Genomic DNA, 12,490 nt, shown 5'->3' on the forward strand with positions numbered 1-12,490 from the left:
GCCCATTTTTGCCCCCCCCCCCCTCCGCCAGTTACCGCATTGATACTAATCGCATGCGGGCTTTAGAGCATGCGAATATGCAGTAAAAACCTGATAATAATTTTTTTTTTTTTACCGTATTTACGCTTTAGTGCATCTCCCTCTAAGAGAGAAACATTCCAAACTATATGCCATGTTAAGATAATTTGTTATTGCAAACACAATGGCTGCTGCATCAGACACACAACTGTATATTTGGGCATAGGCTAGGGCGGAGTGAAAAAATTTAAATTTAGAAATTCAAAATCGGCTAGTGTGGAAAAGTTGTAACTTGACCTGAATAACAAACGTGCAAAAGCATTTTGATCTGAGTCAACATCTTCTGTTCTGGCAGGAATCCTAAAGTTTCACTTTTTAGGTGAAAATAACGAAACCTATGAAGAAACTCCGATCTAGTTAAAATTATGTCAGATGTCTTAGAGTGGTTCATTAATATACTTTAGTAAAAAACAGTACGAACTTGTCCTAGTGCAAAGTGACTGACTTTGGTGGTAGAAAAAAATCCCTGATAATTGACCCATTTCATGGTCTCAGTAGTGAATATTGTGTTTTCTCTCTCTCTCTTTTTTTTGGAGAGGATGCTCTGTAATTGAATTGACCAAGAAAAAAACTTGGGGCAAAAATTCAGGGTAAATATCTTTTGTTTGTCCTTAATAGTATAATGCACATCTGTATCTTCTAATGTCCAACAAACTCTTTACTGAATGCTGCAGTAAGTTCAGTAATCAGTGCATTACGCTCTGTTATTTAGGTGCAGTATTTAAAACACTTCTGTTTATTGTTTTTACTTGTGGCAGTTTATTTTATACATGAGTTGGTCTGAAATTGGTTTTGCATCCCCTATGCTGGGAACTTGAATGGGCGGCATTTAAGCATATAATTATGCCAAAGATAAGCCAATATATTAACAGTTAAATACGTTGAAGTGTATTATGATGTAATAAACAAATACATTAATGTTTAGAAAAATAAAATCAAGAATATTGATTAAAAAATAACAGGTTAATCATTCTATGAGTGGTGTCCAGCAGTACATATATGCCAATCACTGTTTTAATTACTAGGCAGGATTGATCAGCAATACTTTATTTCCTTTTTAAGTGCTTATTGACCCAATTTAACAGTCTAATAATAGCGGACATCACAATTGGTTTGTATAAAACAACTCAAAACACAACATAAAAAAAATAAGAAGACAATACTGTACAGTAGAAGCCCATCTCATCTATCTTCCTTAAGGCCCCCATACATTAGGCCGACTTGTCCTAGGGACAAGTCGGACCCAATTTACCTGCGAGCCGCCCGGCAGCTCCCCGGGAGGCTCACATACAATTTGGCACTTGATGTGCCATTTTTACATGGGATAAATCGCATGCGATTTATCCCATGTAAAAAAAACCCCGGGGAGCTGCAGGGCGGTGAGCAGTAGTGGGGGCGGGCAGCGGCAGTAGTGGGGACGGGCAGCGGTGGTCGGGGCGGCCAGCGGCGGTAGTGGGGGCGGGCAGCAGCGGCGGGGACGGGCGGCGTTTGCGGTGAGCGCAGTGTACTTACACATAGCAGCAGCGGCGGGGACGGGACGCGCAGTGGCGGCTATTATATTTTTAAAATACTTGTCAAATGACCGGCCGCTCTCTGATTGGCTGAGAGCTCTCCGGCCAATCAGAGAGCGGCCGGTCATTTGACAAGTATTTTAAAAATATAATAGCCGCCACTGCGCGTCCCGTCCCCGCCGCTGCTGCTATGTGTAAGTACACTGCGCTCACCGCACACGCCGCCCGTCCCCACCGCCGCTGCCCGCCCCCACCACTGCTGCCGCTGGCCGCCCCCACCACCGCTGCCGCTGGCCGCCCCCACTACTCCCCCGGTGTCTGTATGCATATGCCTGTCAGGTGGCAGGCATATGCATACAGGGAGGTCGGACGTAGGGTTGCCAATCCCGGGCATTTTTTCAATCCCGGAATTCGGGATTGAAAAATGCCCGATCCCGGGATTCCCGGGATCCCGGGATTGGCTTCCCTAATACAAAAACCCGCCCCGGCCGCCCGCATATTTACTTACAGGTGCGGTGCGGTGCGGCCGGGCGGGTGATGAGAATGCAGGCTGGGTGGGAAGGAGGGCGGGCGGCGGGAGGTCAGCGCAGGAGTGAGATGAGGAGGCGGCGGGCGGCGGGAGGTCAGCGCAGGAGTGAGATGAGGAGGCGGCGGCTGTTGTGTGCCCTGCGCAGCGTGACCTCTGACGTCGTCACGCTGCGCAGAGCTGCACTGCCCGGGACGGGAGAAGCCGGGCAGCGTCTGAGCACTAGCTCAGACGCTGCCCGGCATTAGACTGCGCATGCGCAGTCTAATCCCGAAATCCCGGGATTGGAAACTCCAATCCCGGGATTGAAATCCCGGAGTTTTAGGGGCCAAATCCCGGGATCCCGCCGATCCCGATCCCGAGATTGGCCACCCTAGTCGGACGTAATCGTATGTACAGACCGTCCGACCTCCCTGATCCGGTCCGATGCGCACGGGACCGTGCATCGGATCGGATCAAATGTCACATACCTACGATTTTGGGCCGATTTCATCCGATTATCGGCACAAAGTGCCGAAATCGGATGAAATCGTCCCAAAATCGCATAGTGTATGGGGGCCTTTAGGTCGTGGCTCACCATGATTCACCATGGCTATCCTATTGTTCTCAACTGCAATACAATATATAGAACAATAGAGTAGGGGATTAGCAGGGTATTCCAATTACTCACTTAATCCAATTATGGGCATGGATGACAGTGGCTCCATCTGTATGTGCAACATCTTTGAAACCTGTTATTATTGAATCAATTGATTTTATTTTTCTAAACATTAGATGTATTTGTTTATTACATCATAATACACTTCAACGTATTTAACAGTTAATATATTGGCTTATCTTTGGCATAATTATATGCTGTAATGCAGCCCAATCATGTTCCCAGCATAGGGGTTGCAACACTGTTTTTCTGTCAATAAACAGAAGTGATATGTAAAATGATACATTAGACAGTTTATGTTACTTGTAATACTTATTGTAACAGTTACTGTTTTTCAATAACAGACTGCAACAGTAATTTCTTATTTATGTACACAAGATTGTCTATATTTGTATATGCACTACAAAGAGAGCAGCATAAATCCAATTACCTCCTCACTGGGATGGAATTAGCAAGATCTGACAATCAGACACTGTTATTAATAAGACAAAACATACCGCACTCACAGTGCTCCAAAAATGCTAAATAGTATGTTTTTTTTTTTTTTATTTATAGATTTCAAAAATACTGCAGGTTTTTTTTATTACACTTGATTGGCATTACTATCACAAAACATTCCTAAATTCATATAAGGTTGCAAAAAATATAATCAGCTTTACTCCATATGTGCTATTGTCCTGTTATATAGAAGGTTGGTAGGACATTACTAGTGAAAAGGTAATGAGGCTTTTCTGTGAACTGTTGTATCACTGCCTTTTGGCCCTTATTCAAACCTGATCTCCGTACAAATTTGTTCTCAAAATGGGCAAAACAATGCTGCACTGCAGGCGGGGCAGATGTAACATGTGCAGAGAGAGTTAACAGTGAAAGAAATGGAACAAAGTATTGACATTAATCAGTTAGTATTAAGTAAAGTCAGTAGGTGGCGTTGTCCTCTCAAAAATAGTTCACTTATCTGGTGCAACTTTCTGTGAGTTGAAGTGAAGCAGGCTTAACCCTTTCTTGGTGTAATACGCCACAGGAAAAAGCAAACCACCATCAATTATGATTAAGGTCAAGGAACTAAATGCGAAGGGTGGGCTATACAAAAAGATGTCAGAGTTGTGTTGCCCAATGTAGTACTTACAGCCACTGGTCACTTTCCACTATGAGCTGTGCTATTTCCCCTTCTCCACTGCACAGGCCAGTGGTGTCCTACGTGTTTACGGTTTCTCTCTCTCTTTAGTTATATCCATAATAGTGCTGTATGCACCCTAGGGTGCCGACAGGGTCAGTATCCAGTCCAGTTCTTGTCTGCTGCTCAGCTATGCTAGATCGGGTGCCGCTCTCTTGGTGCTCGTGTATGTGGCACAGCAGGGTGCACTCATCTATCTCAATGTCCCAGACCAACCACCGGGTGTATCAGGGAAGGGTCCTCCGCCACGTGTAGTCGGGAGACAGATTTGGAGACAAGAGCCTGGAGGGTGGTTGTTAAGGGCAGCTTGATCTCCCCTCCAAATCCAAAGTAGCCACTGCTGGAAGCAGGCGGTTGGCCGGGAGCAGTCACAGGGGCAGGGTGTCAGCAGCAGCCGGATGCCACCGCGGATGCCACCGCAGATGGATCCACCGAGAGCTTGAAGTGCGGCCCCTGCTGGAAGCGGGTGTCCGGGAGCAGAGGGTGGCTGTCACAAATGGCTGCCTGATCGGGCGACCGTGAGCAGTTACAGGGGCAGCATGACAGTGTGTCAATGGCAGCAGGATACCTCTGCTGGGAGCGGGTGTCCGGGAGCGGAGGTCGGCTGTCACACAGGGAAGCCCAATCTCCTCTCCCGCCCGAAGCAGCCACTGTGAGAGGCAGGCGGCGGGGTACCACTGTGGGTGGAGCCGCCAGGATCCTGAAGTGTGGGCGGTGTCAGGCAGTGGGCGACAGCAGCCAGGCTGGGCAGCGAGTGGGAAGGCTGCCAGAAGCAGGTAGTTATGAGTTGTAGGAGGAATATGTATGTCCACACATTTCTGTTTTATCATTGATTAAGTGCGGCATCCAGTCCTGTGATGCTGCCATTAAAGTCCAGTTACTCTGCCATTAAAAACCAGCAATACTGCTGCATAAATCCAGTCCAGCGGTACTGCGATTAAAGTCTAGGGGTACTGCCGTTAAAGTCCAGTGGTACTGCTGTTAAAGTCCAGTGATACTGCTGTTAAAGTCCAGTGATACTGCCTTTAAAGTCCAGGCCATTGATACTGCTGTATAGTCCCAGTCCAGTGATACTACTGCAAAAATCCAGTCTAGTGGTACTGCCATTAAAGTCCTGTGATGCTGCAGTATAATTCGAGTCCATTGATACTGCTATATAACTTCAGTCCAGTGATACTGCTGCATAACTTCAGTCCAGTGATACTGCTGCATAACTTCAGTCCAGTAGTAATGCCAATAAAGTGCATTGGTACTGCCGTTAAAGTTCAGTGATACTGCCTTTAAATTCAAGTCCGGTGATACTGCTGTATAATCTTAGTCCAGTGATGCTGCTGCATATATGTAGTCTAGTGATACTGCTGCATAAATCCAGTCCCGTGGTACTGCAGTTAAAGTCCATTGGTGCTGCCGTTAAAGTCCAGTGATACTGCTGTATAATCCCAGTCCAGTGATACTGCTGCATAACTTCTGTCTATTGATATTGCTGCATTAATCCAGTCCAGTGGTACTGCCGTTAAAGTCCAGTGATACTGCCTTTAAAGTCCAGTCCTGTAATTATGCTGTAATAATCCTAGTCCAGTAATACGGCTGCATAAATCCAGTCCTGCCATTAAAGTCCAGTGATACTGCCATTAAAGTACAGTGGTACTACCGTTAAAGTCCATTGATACTGCTGTATAATCCCAGTCAATGATGCTGCTGTTTAATTCCAGTCCAGTTGTACTGACATTAAAGTCCATTCCAGTGATATTGCTGTTTAATTCCAGTCCAGTGGTACTGCAGTTAAAGTCCATTGGTGTTGCCGTTAAAGTCCAGTGATACTGCTGTACAATCCCAGTCCAGTCATACTGCTGCATAACTCCAGTCTATTGATACTACTGCATAACTCCAGTCTATTGATACTGCTGCATAAATCCAGCCCAGTGGTACTGCCATTAAAGTCCATTAGTGCTGCGTTTAAAGTCCAGTGATACTGCCTTTAAAATCCCAGTCAATGATACTGTTGCATAAATCCAGTCCAGTGGTCCTGCCGTTAAAGTCCAGTGATACTGCTGTTAATGTCCAGTCCAGTTATACTGCTGTTTAATTCCAGTCCAGTTGTACTGCCGTGCATAAATCCAGTCCAGTTGTACTGACATTAAAGTCCAGTCCAGTGGTACTGCTGTTTAATTCCAGTCCAGTTGTACTGACATTAAAGTCCAGTCCAGTGATACTGTTGTATAAATCCAGTCCAGTTATACTGCCGTGCATAAATCCAGTCCAGTGATACTGCCACTGAAATCCAGTCCTGTTATACTGGCGTTAAAGTTCAATCCAGTTATACAGTGGTATAAATCCAGTCCAGTAATACTGTTGCATAAGTACAGTCCATTGGAACTGCTGTTTAAATCCAGTGGTACTGCCATGAACATCCTGTGATACTGCTGTATTTTCCAGTCCAGTGATACTGCCACTGAAATCCAGTGATACTGCTGCATAAATCCAGTCTAGTGGTACTGCCATTAAAGTCCATTGGTTCTGCCGTTAAAGTCCATTGCTTCTGCCGTTAAAGTCCAGTTCATTGATACTGCTGAATAATCCCAGTCCAGTGATACTGCTGTAATAATCCCAGTCCAGTGATTCTGCTGTATAAATCCAGTCCAGTGACACTTTCGTTAAACCCAGTCCAGTGATACTGCTGTATAAATCCATTCCAGTTATACTGCTGTTAAATTTAAGTGATACTGGGATTAATGTTCAGTCAAGTGATACTGCTGTATATGTCCAGTCCTGTGATACTGCTGCATAAGTCCAGTCCATTGCTACTGCTGTTAAAGTCCAGTGGTACTGCCGTGAAAGTCAAGTGATACTGGTGTATAAATTCGGTCCAGTGATACTGCCGACAGTGATACTGTCGTTAAAATCCAGTAATACTGCTGCATAAGTCCAGTCCAGCAGTACTTCCATTAAAGTCCATTGGTACTGCCGTTAAACTCCAGTGGTACTGCCATTGAAGTCCAGTGATACTGATGTATAAATCTAATCTAGTGATACCGCCATTAAAGTCCAGTTATACTTTCGTTAAAATCCAGTGATACTGCTGCATAAATCCAGTCCAGTGGTACTGCCATTAAACTCCAGTGGTACTGCCATTAAACTCCAGTGGTACTGCCATTAAACTCCAGTAGTACTGCCAATAAAGTCCAGTCTATTGATACTGCTGTATAATTCCAGTCCAGTGATACTGCTGAAAAATTTTAGTCCAGTAGTAATGCAGATAAAGTACATTGGTACTGACATTAAAGTCCAGTGATGCTGCCTTTAAATTAAAGTCCAGTGATATTGCTGTATAATCTCAGTCCAGTGATCCTGCTACATAAATCCAGTCCAGTGATACTGCTGTATAATTCCAATCCAGTGATACTGCTGCATAATTTCAGTCCAGTATTAATGCAGATAAAGTACATTGGTACTGCAGTTAAAGTCCAGTGCTACTGCCTTTAAATTCAAGTCCAGTTATATTGCTGTATAATCTCAGTCCAGTGATACTGTTGCATAAATCCTGTCCAGTGGTACTGCCGTTAAAGTACAGTGGTACTGCCATTAAAGTCCAGTGGTACTGTCATTAAAAGTCAAGTGATACTGCAGTTAAACCCGTCCAGTATTACTGCTGTATAATTCCAATCCAGTGACACTGTATCATGGCCCGCCGTGGAAGGCTGCTCCCATACTTACCCATCTGGCATCTCCGGTCCCTCTGCTGTTTCAGCGGGCGGCTGTGGGACTTTTGTGGGTAGTGGGTGGCTGGAGGGTCTCTCTGTGGGTCCACTGCATCTACCCTCAGCTATATGTATGGCACCGCCATCTTGCCTCTGGGAGGGAGCGCGACTTCTGGGTCTCGTCTGACCTCTTCTGGAGGTTGGGGCCAATTGCAGCCCTGCAGGAGGTATAAGGCTCCTGGACCTTGAGCTTCTTCTCGCTGATACAACTTCCCAGAGTCCTTTGGGTGTGCTCTCAGCAAAATCACTCCAGTCTTGCTTTTTGGGGTTTTGCCATATTTCCAACTGCCAGTTCTGCTCTTTAGATCACGCCAAGTGGACCGTCTTCAGTTAAGCCAAGTGTGCTACTTTTCAGTTCCCTTGCATGGGTCCCTGATGAAAGCCTCTGCCCGGTTAGACTCCGCACCTGGAAGTTGAGCCAACACCATAGGGGTTCTGCCTATGAGAAGACAATTCATTCGCCAAGCTACATTTATCTCAGCTAACCCACCAATACCAGATCTACCACCCAGAGTGGATCCACAAGCCATGTCCATGACAGTTTGGATCAGCCACATGGGCCCATTCTGGGTGCTGATTATGGTACCAAACTTTTTCAGATAATTCTCCTTTGTCTCAAAAGTCTTGAGATCTCCCAAAGACAATTAGCGCAGGGACTTCAGGAAATTGCCCAACATCAGGAGTTCATCCAAGCTTCTAGACCCAGAAAGCCTTCCACGTTGCTCACACCACCCGCCATGGGGGCAATATCCATGTCTCCATCACCTACTGGACATTTTCACATTTCTCTGCCCAGCAAGTTTGATGGTACTCCAAGACTATGCTGCAGATTCCTTAACCAGTGTGAGGTCCATTTCTGCTTGCTGACAAATAATTTCCCATATAAAATTTCCAGGTAGCATATATAGTCTTACTTTTATCTGTTCCCGCTGTAGATTGGGTGTCACCCTTGTAAGAAATAAATTACCCTCTTTTGTCCAACTACGAAATTTTCATAACCCTGCCAACTGGCCATCAGATATCCATATCTGCTTTTCCTTTGCTAAAACAAGCTTTTGTCTCTGCTCTAGTTCTCAGACAACCTGACATCACTTGTCGTTTCTTCTTAGAAGGAGATGCCTCCTCAGAAGTGGTGGAAGCTTTTCTTTCCCAACGAGAGCAGGAACTTTTGGCAATAAATTTAGCCCTTAAGGAATGGCGGTACCTTTTAGAAGGAGCCTAGTTTCCAATTACAATCTTTACAGATCATAAAAACATATTGTATTTGAAAAACGCCCCTTTGTTTGAACCCTCGGCTAGACCAATGGGCTATGTTTTTCACTCCATTTCAATTCAAGCTTACAGTACCTTCTGCCCAGGTCCCCAAAATATTGAGGCCGACGCATTGTCCTTTTCATCAACCCAATAGGAGATAACTTCTCACCCAATACTTAGCCCTACCATGTTTCCAGCCACACAAGTCCACAAAGATACTAAGGGCAGGACTTAATAATAATAATAATTTTATTTATATAGCGTTCTTTCTCCAATAGGACTCAAGGCGCTTAACAAATAGAATGAATGTAATACAGTACAGAAAAGCTTTTCATAAACAATACTTAAGGGACTGAAGGAAACGCTTGAGTAAATAGGAAAGTCTTGAGTCTGTTTTTGAAGCAGTCTAGAGTGGGGGTCTCTCGAACTGTGCGGGGAAGTGAGTTCCATAAAGTCGGAGCTGAATGGCTAAAAGCTCGACCCCTGATGAATTATGGGAGATCCTAGGTACTGCTAAAAGTCCTTCATCTACAGACTGCAGTAATCGGGTGGGACAGTATGGAATCAGAAGCTGCTTTAGGTACCTTGGGCATTATTATTATTATAATTTTATTTATAAGGCGCCACAAGTGTTTCGCAGCGCCGTACAAAGGAACAATACAGGGAGACAAAGCTTGGCATAACATTGAATAAATAACAAAAATACAGTACAAATAAAGAGCGCCACAGATCAATACACATTACAGCTTAAATGTAAGTAGTGAGGACTCAATCAACATACAACTAGAGGCTTGATGCCAATGATGGAGAGGAGTATGCGTACAAAGATGGTCACTGAGTGTTGGAGTATAGGAGAGCTGTGAGTGAAATGTGAAGAGAAGTGGGCTTTGACAACAGGAGGGAAGAGGTCATGTAGGGCTTTGAAACTCAGTAGATTGATCTTGAAAATTATTCGCCATTTTATTGGCAGCCATTGAAGGGAGTATAGAATGGGAGTAATGTGGCTAGAGCAGGGCTGTTTAGGATTTCCTTCCTTAGGTACCCCTTTTGGACTACTTCAGATCCTGGACCCCGGAGACATCAGCCCTGGAGCCCAGGACCCCGGACCAGCCCCGAAACCAGGACCAAGGCCCCGGAACCGGACTCTTCTGCCCTGGAGCCCCGGACCCGGGACCCAGGATCTAGGGACCGACCTACGGGCTCAAGGTAGGTAAGTATCAGTATGTGTGTGTTATGTATGTATTAAACTTTTATTTTTCAGGGTGTCAGTGTGTTTTATTTAACAATTTTTTGTACTGTAGAACTACAAGTGCCAGCGGGCCCTTTAATGCCCCGCATGCTGGGACTTGTGGTTCTCCAAGTCCCAGCATGCGGGGTAGGCTTGCTGGGACTCATAGTTCTACAATAGAAGACAATAGTTTTTAATCTTTTTTTTACACTTTTCATCAGCCCGATGCCCACCGCCCAGGGGCATTGGGGGGGTCCCCAGGACCCCTGCCCATGCTGACCAGCCACGGGGATAATGCTTTGGCCGCGGGACCTTATATAATAAGTGTCCCCCGGCTGTGGCATTACCCTGCTGGCTGGTTGGGTCTGGTGCTGGTTCTTGAAATGCGGGGGACCCCTAGTCATTTTGTTCCCCGTGTTTCGGGAACCAGCGCCAGACCTTGAGCCTGGTGCTGGTTTCATTAAATCAAGGGGACCCCTATTTGTCGGGGACCGTGATTTTATGTCACCAGTACCGGGTCAATGAGCCCAGGGCTGGTTATGCTCTGGCGGGGGAACCCGCGCTGTTTTTTTTTTTTTTTTTAAATTGCGATTTCCTGCAAACATGCGATTTTCAGACCTGAAAATCGCACATTTTCAGGACTAAAGAAATCGCATCAAATCGCACCTATTTGCACTATTTGGCCCGTTTTTCGCATCTCATTAAATATGCGAAAAACGGCCCAATCTTGCGATTTTCAAAAGTGCGATTAAAAAAATGAGGATTTTACCGCATCCCATAGAATGTCACCCCTGATGTCCACTGCATCTACCCTCAGCTATATGTATGGCACCGCCATCTTGCCTCTGGGAGGGAGCGCGACTTCTGGGTCTCGTCTGACCTCTTCTGGAGGTTGGGGCCAATTGCAGCCCTGCAGGAGGTATAAGGCTCCTGGACCTTGAGCTTCTTCTCGCTGATACAACTTCCCAGAGTCCTTTGGGTGTGCTCTCAGCAAAATCACTCCAGTCTTGCTTTTTGGGGTTTTGCCATATTTCCAACTGCCAGTTCTGCTCTTTAGATCACGCCAAGTGGACCGTCTTCAGTTAAGCCAAGTGTGCTACTTTTCAGTTCCCTTGCATGGGTCCCTGATGAAAGCCTCTGCCCGGTTAGACTCCGCACCTGGAAGTTGAGCCAACACCATAGGGGTTCTGCCTATGAGAAGACAATTCATTCGCCAAGCTACATTTATCTCAGCTAACCCACCAATACCAGATCTACCACCCAGAGTGGATCCACAAGCCATGTCCATGACAGTTTGGATCAGCCACATGGGCCCATTCTGGGTGCTGATTATGGTACCAAACTTTTTCAGATAATTCTCCTTTGTCTCAAAAGTCTTGAGATCTCCCAAAGACAATTAGCGCAGGGACTTCAGGAAATTGCCCAACATCAGGAGTTCATCCAAGCTTCTAGACCCAGAAAGCCTTCCACGTTGCTCACACCACCCGCCATGGGGGCAATATCCATGTCTCCATCACCTACTGGACATTTTCACATTTCTCTGCCCAGCAAGTTTGATGGTACTCCAAGACTATGCTGCAGATTCCTTAACCAGTGTGAGGTCCATTTCTGCTTGCTGACAAATAATTTCCCATATAAAATTTCCAGGTAGCATATATAGTCTTACTTTTATCTGTTCCCGCTGTAGATTGGGTGTCACCCTTGTAAGAAATAAATTACCCTCTTTTGTCCAACTACGAAATTTTCATAACCCTGCCAACTGGCCATCAGATATCCATATCTGCTTTTCCTTTGCTAAAACAAGCTTTTGTCTCTGCTCTAGTTCTCAGACAACCTGACATCACTTGTCGTTTCTTCTTAGAAGGAGATGCCTCCTCAGAAGTGGTGGAAGCTTTTCTTTCCCAACGAGAGCAGGAACTTTTGGCAATAAATTTAGCCCTTAAGGAATGGCGGTACCTTTTAGAAGGAGCCTAGTTTCCAATTACAATCTTTACAGATCATAAAAACATATTGTATTTGAAAAACGCCCCTTTGTTTGAACCCTCGGCTAGACCAATGGGCTATGTTTTTCACTCCATTTCAATTCAAGCTTACAGTACCTTCTGCCCAGGTCCCCAAAATATTGAGGCCGACGCATTGTCCTTTTCATCAACCCAATAGGAGATAACTTCTCACCCAATACTTAGCCCTACCATGTTTCCAGCCACACAAGTCCACAAAGATACTAAGGGCAGGACTTAATAATAATAATAATTTTATTTATATAGCGTTCTTTCTCCAATAGGACTCAAGGCGCTTAACAA

At 45.3% G+C, this 12,490-nt stretch overlaps 1 protein-coding gene across 1 annotated transcript in view; it reads left to right on the forward strand.

The window, feature by feature from the left end:
• LOC146020448 (calcitonin gene-related peptide type 1 receptor-like) overlaps positions 1-12,490 on the forward strand; it is a 235,192-nt gene that overhangs the window by 121,075 nt on the left and 101,627 nt on the right.

This window comes from Crinia signifera, chromosome 7 (assembly GCF_055691185.1).
Source record: "Crinia signifera chromosome 7, ASM5569118v1, whole genome shotgun sequence".
NCBI classification, from domain to species: domain Eukaryota; kingdom Metazoa; phylum Chordata; class Amphibia; order Anura; family Myobatrachidae; genus Crinia; species Crinia signifera.